Raw genomic sequence first — 22,760 nt, forward strand, 5'->3', positions numbered from 1 at the left:
AACTTCTGCTCTGGTTGCGCCACATTGGCCTAGAACTGAAAGCTACAACGTGCAATCTGCTTTCCAAAGTGCGAGTTGGGCCCCAGAGCATCTTGCTTCCAGCTCTTTGGGAAGCTAAGAAACAACTCGCTCTGCACAGTGCTCTTACAGCCTACAGGGAACATCTCTTACAAAGGCCTGTGAAACGCAGTTTCTTTGCAGGCCTGATCTGGCTGAAGTAGAACTTCTGCCCTGGGTGTGCCACATTGCCCTAGAGCTGAAAGGCACAACGTGCGGGCTTCTTGACAAAGGGCGAGTTGGGCCCCAGAGCATCTTGCTTCCAGCTCTTTGGGAAGCTAAGAAACAACTCGCTCTGCACAGTGCTCTTACAGCCTACCGGGAACATCTCTTACAAAGGCCTGTGAAACGCAGTTTCTTTGCAGGCCTGATCTGGCTGAAGTAGAACTTCTGCCCTGGGTGTGCCACATTGCCCTAGAGCTGAAAGGCACAACGTGCAGGCTTCTTAACAAAGGGCGAGTTGGGCCCCAGAGCATCTTGCTTCCAGCTCTTTGGGAAGCTAAGAAACAACTCGCTCTGCACAGTGCTCTTACAGCCTACCGGGAACATCTCTTACAAAGGCCTGTGAAACGCAGTTTCTTTGCAGGCCTGATCTGGCTGAAGTAGAACTTATGCTCTGGGTGTGCCACACTGCCCTAGACCTGAAAGCTACAACGTGCAGTCTCCTTTCCAATGTGCGAGTTGGGCCCCAGAGCATCTTGCTTCCAGCTCTTTGGGAAGCTAAGAAACAACTCGCTCTGCACAGTGCTCTTACAGCCTACTGGGAACATCTCTTACAAAGGCCTGTGAAACACGGTTACCTTGCAGGCCTGATCTGGCTGAAGTAGAACTTCTGCCCTGGGTGTGCCACATTGCCCTAGAGCTGAAAGGCACAACGTGCAGGCTTCTTCACAAAGGGCGAGTTGGGCCCCAGAGCAGCTTGCTTCCAGCTCTTTGGTAAGCTAAGAAACAACTCGCCCTGCACAGTGCTCTTACAGACTAAGGGGAACATCTCTTACAAAGGCCTGTGTGATGCACTTTCTTTGCAGGCCTCATCTGGCTGAAGTAGAACTTCTTCTCTGGGTGTGCCACATTGCCCTAGAGCTGAAAGCTACAACGTGCCGTCTGCTTTCCAAAGGGCGAGTTGGGCCCCAGAGCATCTTGCTTCCAGCTCTTTGGGAAGCTAAGAAACAACTCGCTCTGCACAGTGCTCTTACAGCCTACAGGGAACATCTCTTACAAAGGCCTGTGAAACGCACTTTCTTTGCAGGCCTGATCTGGCTGAAGTAGAACTTCTGCCCTGGGTGTGCCACATTGCCCTAGAGCTGAAAGGCACAACGTGCAGGCTTCCTCACAAAGTGAGAGTTGGGCCCCAGAGCAGCTTGCTTCCAGGTCTTTGGTAAGCTAAGAAACAACTCGCCCTGCACAGTGCTCTTACAGCCTAAGGGGAACATCTCTTACAAATGCCTGTGAAATGCAGTTTCTTTGCAGTCCTGATCTGGCTGAAGTAGAACTTCTGCCCTGGGTGTGCCACATTGCCCTAGAGCTGAAAGGCACAACATGCAGGCTTATTAACAAAGGACGAGTTGGGCCCCAGAGCATCTTGCTTCCAGCTCTTTGGGAAGCTAAGAAACAACTCGCTCTGCACAGTGCTCTTACAGCCTACCGGGAACATCTCTTACAAAGGCCTGTGAAACGCAGTTTCTTTGCAGGCCTGATCAGGCTGAAGTAGAACTTCTGCCCTGGGTGTGGCACCTAGCCCTAGAGCTGAAAGGCACAACGTGCAGGATTCTTAACAAAGGGCGAGTTGGGCCCCACAGCATCTTGCTTCCAGCTCTTTGGGAAGCTAAGAAACAACTCGCTCTGCACAGTGCTCTTACAGCCTACCGGGAACATCTCTTAAAAAGGCCTGTGAAACGCAGTTTCTTTGCAGGCCTGATCAGGCTGAAGTAGAACTTCTGCCATGGGTGTGGCACATTGCCCTAGAGCTGAAAGGCACAACGTGCAGGCTTCTTAACAAAGGGCAAGTTTTGCCCCAGAGCATCTTGCTTCCAGCTCTTTGGGAAGCTAAGAAACAACTCGCTCTGCACAGTGCTCTTACAGCCTACCGGGAACATCTCTTACAAAGGCCTGTGTGATGCACTTTCTTTGCAGGCCTGATCTGGCTGCAGAAGAACTTCTGCTCTGGGTGTGCCACATTGCCCTAGAGCTGAAAGCTACAACGTGCCGTCTGCTTTCCAAAGGGCAAGTTGGGACCCAGAGCATCTTGCTTCCAGCTCTTTGGGAAGCTAAGAAACAACTCGCTCTGCACAGTGCTCTTCCAGCCTACAGGGAGCATCTCTTACAAAGACCTGTGAAACGCACTTTCTTTGCAGGCCTGATCTGGATGAAGTAGAACTTCTGCCCTGGGTGTGGCACCTAGCCCTAGAGCTGAAAGGCACAACGTGCAGGCTTCTTAACAAAGGGCGAGTTGGGCCCCACAGGATCTTGCTTCCAGCTCTTTGGGAAGCTAAGAAACTATTCGCTCTGCACAGTGCTCTTACAGCCTACCAGGAACATCTCTTACAAAGGCCTGTGAAACGCAGTTTCTTTGCAGGCCTGATCTGGATGAAGTAGAACTTCTGCCCTGGGTGTGGCACCTAGCCCTAGAGCAGAAAGGCACAACGTGCAGTCTGCATTCGAAAGGGCGAGTTGGGCGCCAGAGAATCTTGCTTCCAGCTCTTTGGGAAGCTAAGAAACAACTCGCTCTGCACAGTGCTCTTACAGCCTACCGGGAACATCTCTTAAAAAGGCCTGTGAAACGCAGTTTCTTTGCAGACCTGATAAGGCTGAAGTAGAACTTCTGCCCTGGGTGTGCCACCTTGCCCTAGAGCTGAAGGGCACAACGTTCAGGCTTCTTAACAAAGCGCGAGTTGGGCCCCAGAGCATCTTGCTTCCAGCTCTTTGGGAAGCTAAGAAACAACTCGCTCTGCACAGTGCTCTTACAGCCTACCGGGAACATCTCTTACAAAGGCCTGTGAAACGCTGTTTCTTTGCAGGCCTGATCTGGCTGAAGTAGAACTTCTTCCCTGGGTGTGCCACATTGCCCTAGAGCTGAAAGGCACAACGTGCAGGCTTCTTAACAAAGGGCGAGTTGGCCCCAGAGCATCTTGCTTCCAGCTCTTTGGGAAGCTAAGAAACAACTCGCTCTGCACAGTGCTCTTACAGCCTACCGGGAACATCTCTTACAAAGGCCTGTGAAACGCAGTTTCTTTGCAGGCCTGATCTGGCTGAAGTAGAACTTCTGCCCTGGGTGTGCCACATTGCCCTAGAGCTGAAAGGCACAACGTGCAGGCTTCTTAACAAAGGGCGAGTTGGGCCCCAGAGCATCTTGCTTCCAGCTCTTTGGGAACCTAAGAAACATCTCGCTCTGCACAGTGCTCTTACAGGCTACCGGGAACATCTCTTACAAAGGCCTGTGAGATGCAGTTTCTTTGCAGGCCTGATGTGGCTGAAGTAGAACTTCTGCTCTGGTTGCGCCACATTGCCCTAGAACTGAAAGCTACAACGTGCAATCTGCTTTTCAAAGTGCGAGTTGGGCCCCAGAGCATCTTGCTTCCAGCTCTTTGGGAAGCTAAGAAACAACTCGCTCTGCACAGTGCTCTTACAGCCTACCGGGAACATCTCTTACAAAGGCCTGTGAAACGCAGTTTCTTTGCAGGCCTGATCTGGTTGAAGTAGAACTTCTGCCCTGGGTGTGCCACATTGCCCTAGAGCTGAAAGGCACAACGTGCAGGCTTCTTAACAAAGGGCGAGTTGGGCCCCAGAGCATCTAGCTTCCAGCTCTTTGGGAAGCTAAGAAACAACTCGCTCTGCACAGTGCTCTTACAGCCTACCGGGAACATCTCTTACAAAGGCCTGTGAAACGCAGTTTCTTTGCAGGCCTGATCTGGCTGAAGTAGAACTTCTGCCCAGGGTGTGCCACATTGCCCTAGAGCTAAAAGCTACAACGTGCCGTCTGCATTCCAAAGGGCGAGTTGGGCCCCAGAGCATCTTGCTTCCAGCTCTTTGGGAAGCTAAGAAACAACTCGCTCTGCACAGTGCTCTTACAGCCTACAGGGAACATCTCTTACAAAGGCCTGTGAAACGCACTTTCTTTGCAGGCCTCATCTGGCTGAAATAGAACTTCTGCCCTGGGTGTGCCACATTGCCCTAGAGCTGAAAGGCACAACGTGCAGGCTTCCTCACAAAGTGAGAGTTGGGCCCCAGAGCAGCTTGCTTCCAGGTCTTTGGTAAGCTAAGAAACAACTCGCCCTGCACAGTGCTCTTACAGCCTAAGGGGAACATCTCTTACAAATGCCTGTGAAATGCAGTTTCTTTGCAGGCCTGATCTGGCTGAAGTAGAACTTCTGCCCTGGGTGTGCCACATTGCCCTAGAGCTGAAAGGCACAACGTTCAGGGTTATTAACAAAGGACGAGTTGGGCCCCAGAGCATCTTGCTTCCAGCTCTTTGGGAAGCTAGGAAACAACTCGCTCTGCACAGTGCTCTTACAGCCTACCGGGAACATCTCTTACAAAGGCCTGTGAAACGCAGTTTCTTTGCAGGCCTGATCAGGCTGAAGTAGAACTTCTGCCCTGGGTGTGGCACCTAGCCCTAGAGCTGAAAGGCACAACGTGCAGGCTTCTTAACAAAGTGCGAGTTGGGCCCCACAGCATCTTGCTTCCAGCTCTTTGGGAAGCTAAGAAACAACTCGCTCTGCAGAGTGCTCTTACAGCCTACCGGGAACATCTCTTACAAAGGCCTGTGAAACGCAGTTTCTTTGCAGGCCTGATCAGGCTGAAGTAGAACTTCTGCCATGGGTGTGGCACATTGCCCTAGAGCTGAAAGGCACAACGTGCAGGCTTCTTAACAAAGGGCAAGTTTTGCCCCAGAGCATCTTGCTTCCAGCTCTTTGGGAAGCTAAGAAACATCTCGCTCTGCACAGTGCTCTTACAGCCTACCGGGAACATCTCTTACAAAGACCTGTGTGATGCACTTTCTTTGCAGGCCTGATCTGGCTGCAGTAGAACTTCTGCTCTGGGTGTGCCACATTGCCCTAGAGCTGAAAGCTACAACGTGCCGTCTGCTTTCCAAAGGGCGAGTTGGGCCCCAGAGCATCTTGCTTCCAGCTCTTTGGGAAGCTAAGAAACAACTCGCTCTGCACAGTGCTCTTACAGCCTACAGGGAACATCTCTTACAAAGACCTGTGAAACGCACTTTCTTTGCAGGCCTGATCAGGCTGAAGTAGAACTTCTGCCCTGGGTGTGGCACCTAGCCCTAGAGCTGAAAGGCACAACGTGCAGGCTTCTTAACAAAGGGCGAGTTGGGCCCCACAGGATCTTGCTTCCAGCTCTTTGGGAAGCTAAGAAACAACTCACTCTGCACAGTGCTCTTACAGCCTACCAGGAACATCTCTTACAAAGGCCTGTGAAACGCAGTTTCTTTGCAGGCCTGATCTGGATGAAGTAGAACTTCTGCCCTGGGTGTGGCACCTAGCCCTAGAGCGGAAAGGCACAACGTGCAGTCTGCATTCGAAAGGGCGAGTTGGGCGCCAGAGCATCTTGCTTCCAGCTCTTTGGGAAGCTAAGAAACAACTCGCTCTGCACAGTGCTCTTACAGCCTACCGGGAACATCTCTTACAAAGGCCTGTGTGATGCACTTTCTTTGCAGGCCTGATCTGCCTGCAGTAGAACTTCTGCTCTGGGTGTGCCACATTGCCCTAGAGCTGAAAGCTACAACGTGCCATCTGCTTTCCAAAGGGCGAGTTGGGCCCCAGAGCATCTTGCTTCCAGCTCTTTGGGAAGCTAAGAAACAACTCGCTCTGCACAGTGCTCTTACAGCCTACAGGGAACATCTCTTACAAAGGCCTGTGAAACACACTTTCTTTGCCGGCCTGATCAGGCTGAAGTAGAACTTCTGCCCTGGGTGTGGCACCTAGCCCTAGAGCTGAAAGGCACAACGTGCAGGCTTCTTAACAAAGGGCGAGTTGGGCCCCACAGCATCTTGCTTCCAGCTCTTTGGGAAGCTAAGAAACAACTCGCTCTGCACAGTGCTCTTACAGCCTACAGGGAACATCTCTTACAAAGGCCTGTGAAACGCACTTTCTTTGCAGGCCTGATCTGGCTGAAGTAGTACTTCTGCCCTGGGTGTGGCACCTAGCCCTAGAGCTGAAAGGCACAACGTGCAGGCTTCTTCACAAAGGGCGAGTTGGGCCCCAGAGCATCTTGCTTCCAGCTCTTTGGGAAGCTAAGAAACAACTCGCTCTGCACAGTGCTCTTACAGCCTACTGGGAACATCTCTTACAAAGGCCTGTGAAACGCAGTTTCTTTGCAGGCCTGATCTGGATGAAGTAGAACTTCTGCCCTGGGTGTGGCACATAGCCCTAGAGCTGAAAGGCACAACGTGCAGTCTGCATTCCAAAGGGCGAGTTGGGCGCCAGAGCATCTTGCTTCCAGCTCTTTGGGAAGCTAAGAAACAACTCGCTCTGCACAGTGCTCTTACAGCCTACCGGGAACATCTCTTACCAAGGCCTGTGAAACGCAGTTTCTTTGCAGGCCTGATCTGGCTGAAGTAGAACTTCTGCCCTGGGTGTGCCACATTGTCCTAGAGCTGAAAGGCACAACGTGCAGGCTTCTTCACAAAGGGCGAGTTGGGCCCCAGAGCATCTTGCTTCCAGCTCTTTGGTAAGCTAAGAAACAACTCGCCCTGCACAGTGCTCTTACAGCCTAAGGGGAACATCTCTTACAAATGCCTGTGAAATGCAGTTTCTTTGCAGGCCTGATCTGGCTGAAGTAGAACTTCTGCCCTGGGTGTGCCACATTGCCCTATAGCTGAAAGGCACAACGTTCAGGCTTCTTAACTAAGGGCGAGTTGGGCCCCAGAGCATCTTGCTTCCAGCTCTTTGGGAAGCTAAGAAACAACTCGCTCTGCACAGTGCTCTTACAGCCTACCGGGAACATCTCTTACAAAGGCCTGTGAAACGCAGTTTCTTTGCAGGCCTGATCAGGCTGAAGTAGAACTTCTGCCATGAGTGTGGCACATTGCCCTAGAGCTGAAAGGCACAACGTGCAGGCTTCTTAACAAAGGGCAAGTTTTGCCCCAGAGCATCTTGCTTCCAGCTCTTTGGGAAGCTAAGAAACAACTCGCTCTGCACAGTGCTCTTACAGCCTACCGGGAACATCTCTTACAAAGGCCTGTGTGATGCACTTTCTTTGCAGGCCTGATCTGGCTGCAGTAGAACTTCTGTTCTGGGTGTGCCACATTGCCCTAGAGCTGAAAGCTACAACGTGCCGTCTGCTTTCCAAAGGGCGAGTTGGGCCCCAGAGCATCTTGCTTCCAGCTCTTTGGGAAGCTAAGAAACAACTCACTCTGCACAGTGCTCTTGCAGCCTACAGGGAACATCTCTTACAAAGGCCTGTGAAACGCACTTTCTTTGCAGGCCTGATCAGGCTGAAGTAGAACTTCTGCCCTGGGTGTGGCACCTAGCCCTAGAGCTGAAAGGCACAACGTGCAGGCTTCTTAACAAAGGGCGAGTTGGGCCCCACAGCATCTTGCTTCCAGCTCTTTGGGAAGCTAAGAAACCACTCGCTCTGCACAGTGCTCTTACAGCCTACTAGGAACATCTCTTACAAAGGCCTGTGAAACGCAGTTTCTTTGCAGGCCTGATCTGGCTGAAGTAGAACTTCTGCCCTGGGTCTGCCACATTGCCCTAGAGCTGAAAGGCACAACGTGCAGGCTTCTTAACAAAGGGCGAGTTGGGCCCCAGAGCATCTTGCTTCCAGCTCTTTGGGAAGCTAAGAAACAACTCGCTCTGCACAGTGCTCTTACAGCCTACTGGGAATGTCTCTTACAAAGGCCTGTGAAACGCAGTTTCTTTGCAGGCCTGATCTGGATGAAGTAGAACTTCTGCCCTGGGTGTGGCACCTAGCCCTAGAGCGGAAAGGCACAACGTGCAGTCTGCATTCGAAAGGGCGAGTTTGGCGCCAGAGCATCTTGCTTCCAGCTCTTTGGGAACCTAAGAAACAACTCGCTCTGCACAGTGCTCTTACAGCCTACAGGGAACATCTCTTAAAAAGGCCTGTGAAACGCAGTTTCTTTGCAGGCCTGATAAGGCTGAAGTAGAACTTCTGCCCCGGGTGTGCCACATTGCCCTAGAGCCGAAAGGCACAACGTGCAGGCTTTTTAACAAAGGGCGAGTTGGGCCCCAGAGCATCTTGCTTCCAGCTCTTTGGGAAGCTAAGAAACAACTCGCTCTGCACAGTGCTCTTACAGCCTACCGGGAACATCTCTTACAAAGGCCTGTGAAACGCAGTTTCTTTGCAGGCCTGATCAGGCTGAAGTAGAACTTCTGCCATGGGTGTGGCACATTGCCCTAGAGCTGAAAGGCACAACGTGCAGGCTTCTTAACAAAGGGCAAGTTTTGCCCCAGAGCATCTTGCTTCCAGCTCTTTGGGAAGCTAAGAAACATCTCGCTCTGCACAGTGCTCTTACAGCCTACCGGGAACATCTCTTACAAAGACCTGTGTGATGCACTTTCTTTGCAGGCCTGATCTGGCTGCAGTAGAACTTCTGCTCTGGGTGTGCCACATTGCCCTAGAGCTGAAAGCTACAACGTGCCGTCTGCTTTCCAAAGGGCGAGTTGGGCCCCAGAGCATCTTGCTTCCAGCTCTTTGGGAAGCTAAGAAACAACTCGCTCTGCACAGTGCTCTTACAGCCTACAGGGAACATCTCTTACAAAGACCTGTGAAACGCACTTTCTTTGCAGGCCTGATCAGGCTGAAGTAGAACTTCTGCCCTGGGTGTGGCACCTAGCCCTAGAGCTGAAAGGCACAACGTGCAGGCTTCTTAACAAAGGGCGAGTTGGGCCCCACAGGATCTTGCTTCCAGCTCTTTGGGAAGCTAAGAAACAACTCACTCTGCACAGTGCTCTTACAGCCTACCAGGAACATCTCTTACAAAGGCCTGTGAAACGCAGTTTCTTTGCAGGCCTGATCTGGATGAAGTAGAACTTCTGCCCTGGGTGTGGCACCTAGCCCTAGAGCGGAAAGGCATAACGTGCAGTCTGCATTCGAAAGGGCGAGTTGGGCGCCAGAGCATCTTGCTTCCAGCTCTTTGGGAAGCTAAGAAACAACTCGCTCTGCACAGTGCTCTTACAGCCTACCGGGAACATCTCTTACAAAGGCCTGTGTGATGCACTTTCTTTGCAGGCCTGATCTGGCTGCAGTAGAACTTCTGCTCTGGGTGTGCCACATTGCCCTAGAGCTGAAAGCTACAACGTGCCGTCTGCTTTCCAAAGGGCGAGTTGGGCCCCAGAGCATCTTGCTTCCAGCTCTTTGGGAAGCTAAGAAACAACTCGCTCTGCACAGTGCTCTTACAGCCTACAGGGAACATCTCTTACAAAGGCCTGTGAAACGCACTTTCTTTGCCGGCCTGATCAGGCTGAAGTAGAACTTCTGCCCTGGGTGTGGCACCTAGCCCTAGAGCTGAAAGGCACAACGTGCAGGCTTCTTAACAAAGGGCGAGTTGGGCCCCACAGCATCTTACTTCCAGCTCTTTGGGAAGCTAAGAAACAACTCGCTCTGCACAGTGCTCTTACAGCCTACAGGGAACATCTCTTACAAAGGCCTGTGAAACGCACTTTCTTTGCCGGCCTGATCTGGCTGAAGTAGTACTTCTGCCCTGGGTGTGGCACCTAGCCCTAGAGCTGAAAGGCACAACGTGCAGGCTTCTTCACAAAGGGCGAGTTGGGCCCCAGAGCATCTTGCTTCCAGCTCTTTGGGAAGCTAAGAAACAACTCGCTCTGCACAGTGCTCTTACAGCCTACTGGGAACATCTCTTACAAAGGCCTGTGAAACGCAGTTTCTTTGCAGGCCTGATCTGGATGAAGTAGAACTTCTGCCCTGGGTGTGGCACATAGCCCTAGAGCTGAAAGGCACAACGTGCAGTCTGCATTCCAAAGGGCGAGTTGGGCGCCAGAGCATCTTGCTTCCAGCTCTTTGGGAAGCTAAGAAACAACTCGCTCTGCACAGTGCTCTTACAGCCTACCGGGAACATCTCTTACCAAGGCCTGTGAAACGCAGTTTCTTTGCAGGCCTGATCTGGCTGAAGTAGAACTTCTGCCCTGGGTGTGCCACATTGTCCTAGAGCTGAAAGGCACAACGTGCAGGCTTCTTCACAAAGGGCGAGTTGGGCCCCAGAGCATCTTGCTTCCAGCTCTTTGGTAAGCTAAGAAACAACTCGCCCTGCACAGTGCTCTTACAGCCTAAGGGGAACATCTCTTACAAAGGCCTGTGAAATGCAGTTTCTTTGCAGGCCTGATCTGGCTGAAGTAGAACTTCTGCCCTGGGTGTGCCACATTGCCCTATAGCTGAAAGGCACAACGTTCAGGCTTCTTAACTAAGGGCGAGTTGGGCCCCAGAGCATCTTGCTTCCAGCTCTTTGGGAAGCTAAGAAACAACTCGCTCTGCACAGTGCTCTTACAGCCTACCGGGAACATCTCTTACGAAGGCCTGTGAAACGCAGTTTCTTTGCAGGCCTGATCAGGCTGAAGTAGAACTTCTGCCATGGGTGTGGCACATTGCCCTAGAGCTGAAAGGCACAACGTGCAGGCTTCTTAACAAAGGGCAAGTTTTGCCCCAGAGCATCTTGCTTCCAGCTCTTTGGGAAGCTAAGAAACAACTCGCTCTGCACAGTGCTCTTACAGCCTACCGGGAACATCTCTTACAAAGGCCTGTGTGATGCACTTTCTTTGCAGGCCTGATCTGGCTGCAGTAGAACTTCTGCCCTGGGTGTGCCACATTGCCCTAGAGCTGAAAGCTACAACGTGCCGTCTGCTTTCCAAAGGGCGAGTTGGGCCCCAGAGCATCTTGCTTCCAGCTCTTTGGGAAGCTAAGAAACAACTCGCTCTGCACAGTGCTCTTACAGCCTACAGGGAACATCTCTTACAAAGACCTGTGAAACGCACTTTCTTTGCAGGCCTGATCAGGCTGAAGTAGAACTTCTGCCCTGGGTGTGGCACCTAGCCCTAGAGCTGAAAGGCACAACGTGCAGGCTTCTTAACAAAGGGCGAGTTGGGCCCCACAGGATCTTGCTTCCAGCTCTTTGGGAAGCTAAGAAACAACTCACTCTGCACAGTGCTCTTACAGCCTACCAGGAACATCTCTTACAAAGGCCTGTGAAACGCAGTTTCTTTGCAGGCCTGATCTGGATGAAGTAGAACTTCTGCCCTGGGTGTGGCACCTAGCCCTAGAGCGGAAAGGCACAACGTGCAGTCTGCATTCGAAAGGGCGAGTTGGGCGCCAGAGCATCTTGCTTCCAGCTCTTTGGGAAGCTAAGAAACAACTCGCTCTGCACAGTGCTCTTACAGCCTACCGGGAACATCTCTTACAAAGGCCTGTGTGATGCACTTTCTTTGCAGGCCTGATCTGGCTGCAGTAGAACTTCTGCTCTGGGTGTGCCACATTGCCCTAGAGCTGAAAGCTACAACGTGCCGTCTGCTTTCCAAAGGGCGAGTTGGGCCCCAGAGCATCTTGCTTCCAGCTCTTTGGGAAGCTAAGAAACAACTCGCTCTGCACAGTGCTCTTACAGCCTACAGGGAACATCTCTTACAAAGGCCTGTGAAACGCACTTTCTTTGCCGGCCTGATCAGGCTGAAGTAGAACTTCTGCCCTGGGTGTGGCACCTAGCCCTAGAGCTGAAAGGCACAACGTGCAGGCTTCTTAACAAAGGGCGAGTTGGGCCCCACAGCATCTTACTTCCAGCTCTTTGGGAAGCTAAGAAACAACTCGCTCTGCACAGTGCTCTTACAGCCTACAGGGAACATCTCTTACAAAGGCCTGTGAAACGCACTTTCTTTGCCGGCCTGATCTGGCTGAAGTAGTACTTCTGCCCTGGGTGTGGCACCTAGCCCTAGAGCTGAAAGGCACAACGTGCAGGCTTCTTCACAAAGGGCGAGTTGGGCCCCAGAGCATCTTGCTTCCAGCTCTTTGGGAAGCTAAGAAACAACTCGCTCTGCACAGTGCTCTTACAGCCTACTGGGAACATCTCTTACAAAGGCCTGTGAAACGCAGTTTCTTTGCAGGCCTGATCTGGATGAAGTAGAACTTCTGCCCTGGGTGTGGCACATAGCCCTAGAGCTGAAAGGCACAACGTGCAGTCTGCATTCCAAAGGGCGAGTTGGGCGCCAGAGCATCTTGCTTCCAGCTCTTTGGGAAGCTAAGAAACAACTCGCTCTGCACAGTGCTCTTACAGCCTACCGGGAACATCTCTTACCAAGGCCTGTGAAACGCAGTTTCTTTGCAGGCCTGATCTGGCTGAAGTAGAACTTCTGCCCTGGGTGTGCCACATTGTCCTAGAGCTGAAAGGCACAACGTGCAGGCTTCTTCACAAAGGGCGAGTTGGGCCCCAGAGCATCTTGCTTCCAGCTCTTTGGTAAGCTAAGAAACAACTCGCCCTGCACAGTGCTCTTACAGCCTAAGGGGAACATCTCTTACAAATGCCTGTGAAATGCAGTTTCTTTGCAGGCCTGATCTGGCTGAAGTAGAACTTCTGCCCTGGGTGTGCCACATTGCCCTATAGCTGAAAGGCACAACGTTCAGGCTTCTTAACTAAGGGCGAGTTGGGCCCCAGAGCATCTTGCTTCCAGCTCTTTGGGAAGCTAAGAAACAACTCGCTCTGCACAGTGCTCTTACAGCCTACCGGGAACATCTCTTACGAAGGCCTGTGAAACGCAGTTTCTTTGCAGGCCTGATCAGGCTGAAGTAGAACTTCTGCCATGGGTGTGGCACATTGCCCTAGAGCTGAAAGGCACAACGTGCAGGCTTCTTAACAAAGGGCAAGTTTTGCCCCAGAGCATCTTGCTTCCAGCTCTTTGGGAAGCTAAGAAACAACTCGCTCTGCACAGTGCTCTTACAGCCTACCGGGAACATCTCTTACAAAGGCCTGTGTGATGCACTTTCTTTGCAGGCCTGATCTGGCTGCAGTAGAACTTCTGCCCTGGGTGTGCCACATTGCCCTAGAGCTGAAAGCTACAACGTGCCGTCTGCTTTCCAAAGGGCGAGTTGGGCCCCAGAGCATCTTGCTTCCAGCTCTTTGGGAAGCTAAGAAACAACTCACTCTGCACAGTGCTCTTACAGCCTACAGGGAACATCTCTTACAAAGGCCTGTGAAACGCACTTTCTTTGCAGGCCTGATCAGGCTGAAGTAGAACTTCTGCCCTGGGTGTGGCACCTAGCCCTAGAGCTGAAAGGCACAACGTGCAGGCTTCTTAACAAAGGGCGAGTTGGGCCCCACAGCATCTTGCTTCCAGCTCTTTGGGAAGCTAAGAAACCACTCGCTCTGCACAGTGCTCTTACAGCCTACTAGGAACATCTCTTACAAAGGCCTGTGAAACGCAGTTTCTTTGCAGGCCTGATCTGGCTGAAGTAGAACTTCTGCCCTGGGTCTGCCACATTGCCCTAGAGCTGAAAGGCACAACGTGCAGGCTTCTTAACAAAGGGCGAGTTGGGCCCCAGAGCATCTTGCTTCCAGCTCTTTGGGAAGCTAAGAAACAACTCGCTCTGCACAGTGCTCTTACAGCCTACTGTTAATGTCTCTTACAAAGGCCTGTGAAACGCAGTTTCTTTGCAGGCCTGATCTGGATGAAGTAGAACTTCTGCCCTGGGTGTGGCACCTAGCCCTAGAGCGGAAAGGCACAACGTGCAGTCTGCATTCGAAAGGGCGAGTTGGGCGCCAGAGCATCTTGCTTCCAGCTCTTTGGGAACCTAAGAAACAACTCGCTCTGCACAGTGCTCTTACAGCCTACCGGGAACATCTCTTAAAAAGGCCTGTGAAACGCAGTTTCTTTGCAGGCCTGATAAGGCTGAAGTAGAACTTCTGCCCCGGGTGTGCCACATTGCCCTAGAGCCGAAAGGCACAACGTGCAGGCTTTTTAACAAAGGGCGAGTTGGGCCCCAGAGCATCTTGCTTCCAGCTCTTTGGGAAGCTAAGAAACAACTCGCTCTGCACAGTGCTCTTACAGCCTACCGGGAACATCTCTTACAAAGGCCTGTGAAACGCAGTTTCTTTGCAGGCCTGATCTGGCTGAAGTAGAACTTCTGCCCTGGGTGTGCCACATTGCTCTAGAGCTGAAAGGCACAACGTGCAGGCTTCTTAACAAAGGGCGAGTTGACCCCAGAGCATCTTGCTTCCAGCTCTTTGGGAAGCTAAGAAACAACTCGCTCTGCACAGTGCTCTTACAGCCTACCGGGAACATCTCTTACAAAGGCCCGTCAAACGCAGTTTCTTTGCAGGCCTGATCTGGCTGAAGTAGAACTTCTGCCGTGGGTGTGCCACATTGCCCTAGAGCTGAAAGGCACAACGTGCAGGCTTCTTAACAAAGGGCGAGTTGGGCCCCAGAGCATCTTGCTTCCAGCTCTTTGGGAAGCTAAGAAACAACTCGCTCTGCACAGTGCTCTTACAGCCTACCGGGAACATCTCTTACAAAGGCCTGTGAGACGCAGTTTCTTGCAGGCCTGATCTGGCTGAAGTAGAACTTATGCTCTAGGTGTGCCACACTGCCCTAGACCTGAAAGCTACAACGTGCAGTCTCCTTTCCAATGTGCGAGTTGGGCCCCAGAGCATCTTGCTTCCAGCTCTTTGGGAAGCTAAGAAACAACTCGCTCTGCACAGGGCTCTTACAGCCTACCGGGAACATCTCTTACAAAGGCCTGTGAAACGCAGTTTCTTTGCAGGCCTGATCAGGCTGAAGTAGAACTTCTGCCATGGGTGTGGGACATTGCCCTAGAGCTGAAAGGCACAACGTGCAGGCTTCTTCACAAAGGGCGAGTTGGGCCCAAGAGCATCTTGCTTCCAGCTCTTTGGGAAGCTAAGAAACAACTCGCTCTGCACAGTGCTCTTACAGCCTACCGGGAACATCTCTTACAAAGGCCTGTGAAACGCAGTTTCTTTGCAGGCCTGATCTGGCTGAAGTAGAACTTCTGCCCAGGGTGTGCCACATTGCCCTAGAGCTGAAAGGTACAACTTGCCGTCTGCTTTCCAAAGGGCGAGTTGGGCCCCAGAGCGTCTTGCTTCCAGCTCTTTGGGAAGCTAAGAAACAACTCGCTCTGCACAGTGCTCTTACAGCCTACCGGGAACATCTCTTACAAAGGCCTGTGAAACGCAGTTCCTTTGCAGGCCTGATCAGGCTGAAGTAGAACTTCTGCCATGGGTGTGGCACATTGCCCTAGAGCTGAAAGGCACAACGTGCGGGCTTCTTAACAAAGGGCGAGTTGGCCCCAGAGCATCTTGCTTCCAGCTCTTTGGGAAGCTAAGAAACAACTCGCTCTGCACAGTGCTCTTACAGCCTACCGGGAACATCTCTTACAAAGGCCTGTGAAACGCAGTTTCTTTGCAGGCCTGATCTGGCTGAAGTAGAACTTCTGCCCTGGGTGTGCCACATTGCCCTAGAGCTGAAAGGCACAACGTGCAGGCTTCTTAACAAAGGGCGAGTTGGGCCCCAGAGCATCTTGCTTCCAGCTCTTTGGGAAGCTAAGAAACAACTCGCTCTGCACAGTGCTCTTACAGCCTACCGGGAACATCTCTTACAAAGGCCTGTGAGATGCAGTTTCTTTGCAGGCCTGATCTGGCTGAAGTATAACTTCTGCTCTGGTTGCGCCACATTGGCCTAGAACTGAAAGCTACAACGTGCAATCTGCTTTCCAAAGTGCGAGTTGGGCCCCAGAGCATCTTGCTTCCAGCTCTTTGGTAAGCTAAGAAACAACTCGCTCTGCACAGTGCTCTTACAGCCTACCGGGAACATCTCTTACAAAGGCCTGTGAAACGCAGTTTCTTTGCAGGCCTGATCTGGCTGAAGTAGAACTTCTGCCCTGGGTGTGCCACATTGCCCTAGAGCTGAAAGGCACAACGTGCGGGCTTCTTGACAAAGGGCGAGTCGGGCCCCAGAGCATCTTGCTTCCAGCTCTTTGGGAAGCTAAGAAACAACTCGCTCTGCACAGTGCTCTTACAGCCTACCGGGAACATCTCTTACAAAGGCCTATGAAACGCAGTTTCTTTGCAGGCCTGATGTGGCTGATGTAGAACTTATGCTCTGGGTGTGCCACACTGCCCTAGACCTGAAAGCTACAACGTGCAGTCTCCTTTCCAATGTGCGAGTTGGGCCCCAGAGCATCTTGCTTCCAGCTCTTTGGGAAGCTAAGAAACAACTCGCTCTGCACAGTGCTCTTACAGCCTACCGGGAACATCTCTTACAAAGGCCTGTGAAACGCAGTTTCTTTGCAGGCCTGATCTGGCTGAAGTAGAACTTCTGCCCTGGGTGTGCCACATTGCCCTAGAGCTGAAAGGCACAACGTGAAGGCTTCTTAACAAAGGGCGGGTTGGGCCCCAGAGCATCTTGCTTCCATCTCTTTGGGAAGCTAAGAAACAACTCACTCTGCACAGTGCTCTTACAGCCTAGTGGGAACATCTCTTACAAAGGCCTGTGAAACGCAGTTTCTTTGCAGGCCTGATCTGGATGAAATAGAACTTCTGCCCTGGGTTTGGCACCTAGCCCTAGAGCTGAAAGGCACTACGTGCAGTCTGCATTCGAAAGGGCGAGTTGGGCGCCAGAGCTTCTTGCTTCCAGCTCTTTGGGAAGCTAAGAAACAACTCGCTCTGCACAGTGCTCTTACAGCCTACCGGGAACATCTCTTACAAAGGCCTGTGAAACGCTGTTTCTTTGCAGGCCTGATCTGGCTGAAGTAGAACTTCTTCCCTGGGTGTGCCACATTGCCCTAGAGCTGAAGGGCACAACGTTCAGGCTTCTTAACAAAGCGCGAGTTGGGCCCCAGAGCATCTTGCTTCCAGCTCTTTGGGAAGCTAAGAAACAACTCGCTCTGCACAGTGCTCTTACAGCCTACCGGGAACATCTCTTACAAAGGCCTGTGAAACGCTGTTTCTTTGCAGGCCTGATCTGGCTGAAGTAGAACTTCTTCCCTGGGTGTGCCACATTGCCCTAGAGCTGAAAGGCACAACGTGCAGGCTTCTTAACAAAGGGCGAGTTGGCCCCAGAGCATCTTGCTTCCAGCTCTTTGGGAAGCTAAGAAACAACTCGCTCTGCACAGTGCTCTTACAGCCTACCGGGAACATCTCTTACAAAGGCCTGTGAAACGCAGTTTCTTTGCAGGCCTGATCTGGCTGAAGTAGAACTTCTGCCCTGGGTGTGCCACATTGCCCTAGAGCTGAAAGGCACAACGTGCAGGCTTCTTAACAAAGGGCGAGTTGGGCCCCAGAGCATCTTGCTTCCAGCTCTTTGGGAACCTAAGAAACATCTCGCTCTGCACAGTGCTCTTACAGGCTACCGGGAACATCTCTTACAAAGGCCTGTGAGATGCAGTTTCTTTGCAGGCCTGATGTGGCTGAAGTAGAACTTCTGCTCTGGTTGCGCCACATTGCCCTAGAACTGAAAGCTACAACGTGCAATCTGCTTTTCAAAGTGCGAGTTGGGCCCCAGAGCATCTTGCTTCCAGCTCTTTGGGAAGCTAAGAAACAACTCGCTCTGCACAGTGCTCTTACAGCCTACCGGGAACATCTCTTACAAAGGCCTGTGAAACGCAGTTTCTTTGCAGGCCTGATCTGGTTGAAGTAGAACTTCTGCCCTGGGTGTGCCACATTGCCCTAGAGCTGAAAGGCACAACGTGGAGGCTTCTTAACAAAGGGCGAGTTGGGCCCCAGAGCATCTGGCTTCCAGCTCTTTGGGAAGCTAAGAAACAACTCGCTCTGCACAGTGCTCTTACAGCCTACCGGGAACATCTCTTACAAAGGCCTGTGAAACGCAGTTTCTTTGCAGGCCTGATCGGGCTGAAGTAGAACTTATGCTCTGGGTGTGCCACACTGCCCTAGACCTGAAAGCTACAACGTGCAGTCTCCTTTCCAATGTGCGAGTTGGGCCCCAGAGCATCTTGCTTCCAGCTCTTTGGGAAGCTAAGAAACAACTCGCTCTGCACAGTGCTCTTACAGCCTACCGGGAACATCTCTTACAAAGGCCTGTGAAACACGGTTACCTTGCAGGCCTGATCTGGCTGAAGTAGAACTTCTGCCCTCGGTGTGCCCCATTGCCCTAGAGCTGAAAGGCACAACGTGCAGGCTTCTTCACAAAGGGCGAGTTGGGCCCCAGAGCAGCTTGCTTCCAGCTCTTTGGTAAGCTAAGAAACAACTCGCCCTGCACAGTGCTCTTACAGCCTAAGGGGAACATCTCTTACAAATGCCTGTGAAATGCAGTTTCTTTGCAGTCCTGATCTGGCTGAAGTAGAACTTCTGCCCTGTGTGTGCCACATTGCCCTATAGCTGAAAGGCACAACGTTCAGGCTTCTTAACAAAGCGCGAGTTGGGCCCCAGAGCATCTTGCTTGCAGCTCTTTGGGAAGCTAAGAAACAACTCGCTCTGCACAGTGCTCTTACAGCCTACCGGGAACATCTCTTACAAAGGACTGTGAAACGCAGTTTCTTTGCAGGCCTGATCTGGCTGAAGTAGAACTTCTGCCCTGGGTGTGCCACATTGCCCTAGAGCTGAAAGGCACAACGTGCAGGCTTCTTAACAAAGGGCGAGTTGGGCCCCAGAGCATCTAGCTTCCAGCTCTTTGGGAAGCTAAGAAACAACTCGCTCTGCACAGTGCTCTTACAGCCTACCGGGAACATCTCTTACAAAGGCCTGTGAAACGCAGTTTCTTTGCAGGCCTGATCTGGCTGAAGTAGAACTTCTGCCCAGGGTGTGCCACATTGCCCTAGAGCTAAAAGCTACAACGTGCCGTCTGCATTCCAAAGGGCGAGTTGGGCCCCAGAGCATCTTGCTTCCAGCTCTTTGGGAAGCTAAGAAACAACTCGCTCTGCACAGTGCTCTTACAGCCTACAGGGAACATCTCTTACAAAGGCCTGTGAAACGCACTTTCTTTGCAGGCCTCATCTGGCTGAAATAGAACTTCTGCCCTGGGTGTGCCACATTGCCCTAGAGCTGAAAGGCACAACGTGCAGGCTTCCTCACAAAGTGAGAGTTGGGCCCCAGAGCAGCTTGCTTCCAGGTCTTTGGTAAGCTAAGAAACAACTCGCCCTGCACAGTGCTCTTACAGCCTAAGGGGAACATCTCTTACAAATGCCTGTGAAATGCAGTTTCTTTGCAGGCCTGATCTGGCTGAAGTAGAACTTCTGCCCTGGGTGTGCCACATTGCCCTAGAGCTGAAAGGCACAACGTTCAGGGTTATTAACAAAGGACGAGTTGGGCCCCAGAGCATCTTGCTTCCAGCTCTTTGGGAAGCTAGGAAACAACTCGCTCTGCACAGTGCTCTTACAGCCTACCGGGAACATCTCTTACAAAGGCCTGTGAAACGCAGTTTCTTTGCAGGCCTGATCAGGCTGAAGTAGAACTTCTGCCCTGGGTGTGGCACCTAGCCCTAGAGCTGAAAGGCACAACGTGCAGGCTTCTTAACAAAGTGCGAGTTGGGCCCCAGAGCATCTTGCTTCCAGCTCTTTGGGAAGCTAAGAAACAACTCGCTCTGCAGAGTGCTCTTACAGCCTACCGGGAACATCTCTTACAAAGGCCTGTGAAACGCAGTTTCTTTGCAGGCCTGATCAGGCTGAAGTAGAACTTCTGCCATGGGTGTGGCACATTGCCCTAGAGCTGAAAGGCACAACGTGCAGGCTTCTTAACAAAGGGCAAGTTTTGCCCCAGAGCATCTTGCTTCCAGCTCTTTGGGAAGCTAAGAAACATCTCGCTCTGCACAGTGCTCTTACAGCCTACCGGGAACATCTCTTACAAAGACCTGTGTGATGCACTTTCTTTGCAGGCCTGATCTGGCTGCAGTAGAACTTCTGCTCTGGGTGTGCCACATTGCCCTAGAGCTGAAAGCTACAACGTGCCGTCTGCTTTCCAAAGGGCGAGTTGGGCCCCAGAGCATCTTGCTTCCAGCTCTTTGGGAAGCTAAGAAACAACTCGCTCTGCACAGTGCTCTTACAGCCTACAGGGAACATCTCTTACAAAGACCTGTGAAACGCACTTTCTTTGCAGGCCTGATCAGGCTGAAGTAGAACTTCTGCCCTGGGTGTGGCACCTAGCCCTAGAGCTGAAAGGCACAACGTGCAGGCTTCTTAACAAAGGGCGAGTTGGGCCCCACAGGATCTTGCTTCCAGCTCTTTGGGAAGCTAAGAAACAACTCACTCTGCACAGTGCTCTTACAGCCTACCAGGAACATCTCTTACAAAGGCCTGTGAAACGCAGTTTCTTTGCAGGCCTGATCTGGATGAAGTAGAACTTCTGCCCTGGGTGTGGCACCTAGCCCTAGAGCGGAAAGGCACAACGTGCAGTCTGCATTCGAAAGGGCGAGTTGGGCGCCAGAGCATCTTGCTTCCAGCTCTTTGGGAAGCTAAGAAACAACTCGCTCTGCACAGTGCTCTTACAGCCTACCGGGAACATCTCTTACAAAGGCCTGTGTGATGCACTTTCTTTGCAGGCCTGATCTGCCTGCAGTAGAACTTCTGCTCTGGGTGTGCCACATTGCCCTAGAGCTGAAAGCTACAACGTGCCATCTGCTTTCCAAAGGGCGAGTTGGGCCCCAGAGCATCTTGCTTCCAGCTCTTTGGGAAGCTAAGAAACAACTCGCTCTGCACAGTGCTCTTACAGCCTACAGGGAACATCTCTTACAAAGGCCTGTGAAACACACTTTCTTTGCCGGCCTGATCAGGCTGAAGTAGAACTTCTGCCCTGGGTGTGGCACCTAGCCCTAGAGCTGAAAGGCACAACGTGCAGGCTTCTTAACAAAGGGCGAGTTGGGCCCCACAGCATCTTGCTTCCAGCTCTTTGGGAAGCTAAGAAACAACTCGCTCTGCACAGTGCTCTTACAGCCTACAGGGAACATCTCTTACAAAGGCCTGTGAAACGCACTTTCTTTGCAGGCCTGATCTGGCTGAAGTAGTACTTCTGCCCTGGGTGTGGCACCTAGCCCTAGAGCTGAAAGGCACAACGTGCAGGCTTCTTCACAAAGGGCGAGTTGGGCCCCAGAGCATCTTGCTTCCAGCTCTTTGGGAAGCTAAGAAACAACTCGCTCTGCACAGTGCTCTTACAGCCTACTGGGAACATCTCTTACAAAGGCCTGTGAAACGCAGTTTCTTTGCAGGCCTGATCTGGATGAAGTAGAACTTCTGCCCTGGGTGTGGCACATAGCCCTAGAGCTGAAAGGCACAACGTGCAGTCTGCATTCCAAAGGGCGAGTTGGGCGCCAGAGCATCTTGCTTCCAGCTCTTTGGGAAGCTAAGAAACAACTCGCTCTGCACAGTGCTCTTACAGCCTACCGGGAACATCTCTTACCAAGGCCTGTGAAACGCAGTTTCTTTGCAGGCCTGATCTGGCTGAAGTAGAACTTCTGCCCTGGGTGTGCCACATTGTCCTAGAGCTGAAAGGCACAACGTGCAGGCTTCTTCACAAAGGGCGAGTTGGGCCCCAGAGCATCTTGCTTCCAGCTCTTTGGTAAGCTAAGAAACAACTCGCCCTGCACAGTGCTCTTACAGCCTAAGGGGAACATCTCTTACAAATGCCTGTGAAATGCAGTTTCTTTGCAGGCCTGATCTGGCTGAAGTAGAACTTCTGCCCTGGGTGTGCCACATTGCCCTATAGCTGAAAGGCACAACGTTCAGGCTTCTTAACTAAGGGCGAGTTGGGCCCCAGAGCATCTTGCTTCCAGCTCTTTGGGAAGCTAAGAAACAACTCGCTCTGCACAGTGCTCTTACAGCCTACCGGGAACATCTCTTACAAAGGCCTGTGAAACGCAGTTTCTTTGCAGGCCTGATCAGGCTGAAGTAGAACTTCTGCCATGAGTGTGGCACATTGCCCTAGAGCTGAAAGGCACAACGTGCAGGCTTCTTAACAAAGGGCAAGTTTTGCCCCAGAGCATCTTGCTTCCAGCTCTTTGGGAAGCTAAGAAACAACTCGCTCTGCACAGTGCTCTTACAGCCTACCGGGAACATCTCTTACAAAGGCCTGTGTGATGCACTTTCTTTGCAGGCCTGATCTGGCTGCAGTAGAACTTCTGCTCTGGGTGTGCCACATTGCCCTAGAGCTGAAAGCTACAACGTGCCGTCTGCTTTCCAAAGGGCGAGTTGGGCCCCAGAGCATCTTGCTTCCAGCTCTTTGGGAAGCTAAGAAACAACTCACTCTGCACAGTGCTCTTGCAGCCTACAGGGAACATCTCTTACAAAGGCCTGTGAAACGCACTTTCTTTGCAGGCCTGATCAGGCTGAAGTAGAACTTCTGCCCTGGGTGTGGCACCTAGCCCTAGAGCTGAAAGGCACAACGTGCAGGCTTCTTAACAAAGGGCAGGTTGGGCCCCACAGCATCTTGCTTCCAGCTCTTTGGGAAGCTAAGAAACCACTCGCTCTGCACAGTGCTCTTACAGCCTACTAGGAACATCTCTTACAAAGGCCTGTGAAACGCAGTTTCTTTGCAGGCCTGATCTGGCTGAAGTAGAACTTCTGCCCTGGGTCTGCCACATTGCCCTAGAGCTGAAAGGCACAACGTGCAGGCTTCTTAACAAAGGGCGAGTTGGGCCCCAGAGCATCTTGCTTCCAGCTCTTTGGGAAGCTAAGAAACAACTCGCTCTGCACAGTGCTCTTACAGCCTACTGGGAATGTCTCTTACAAAGGCCTGTGAAACGCAGTTTCTTTGCAGGCCTGATCTGGATGAAGTAGAA

The sequence above is a fragment of the Equus caballus genome, chromosome 9, assembly GCF_041296265.1.
Source record: "Equus caballus isolate H_3958 breed thoroughbred chromosome 9, TB-T2T, whole genome shotgun sequence".
Taxonomy (NCBI): domain Eukaryota; kingdom Metazoa; phylum Chordata; class Mammalia; order Perissodactyla; family Equidae; genus Equus; species Equus caballus.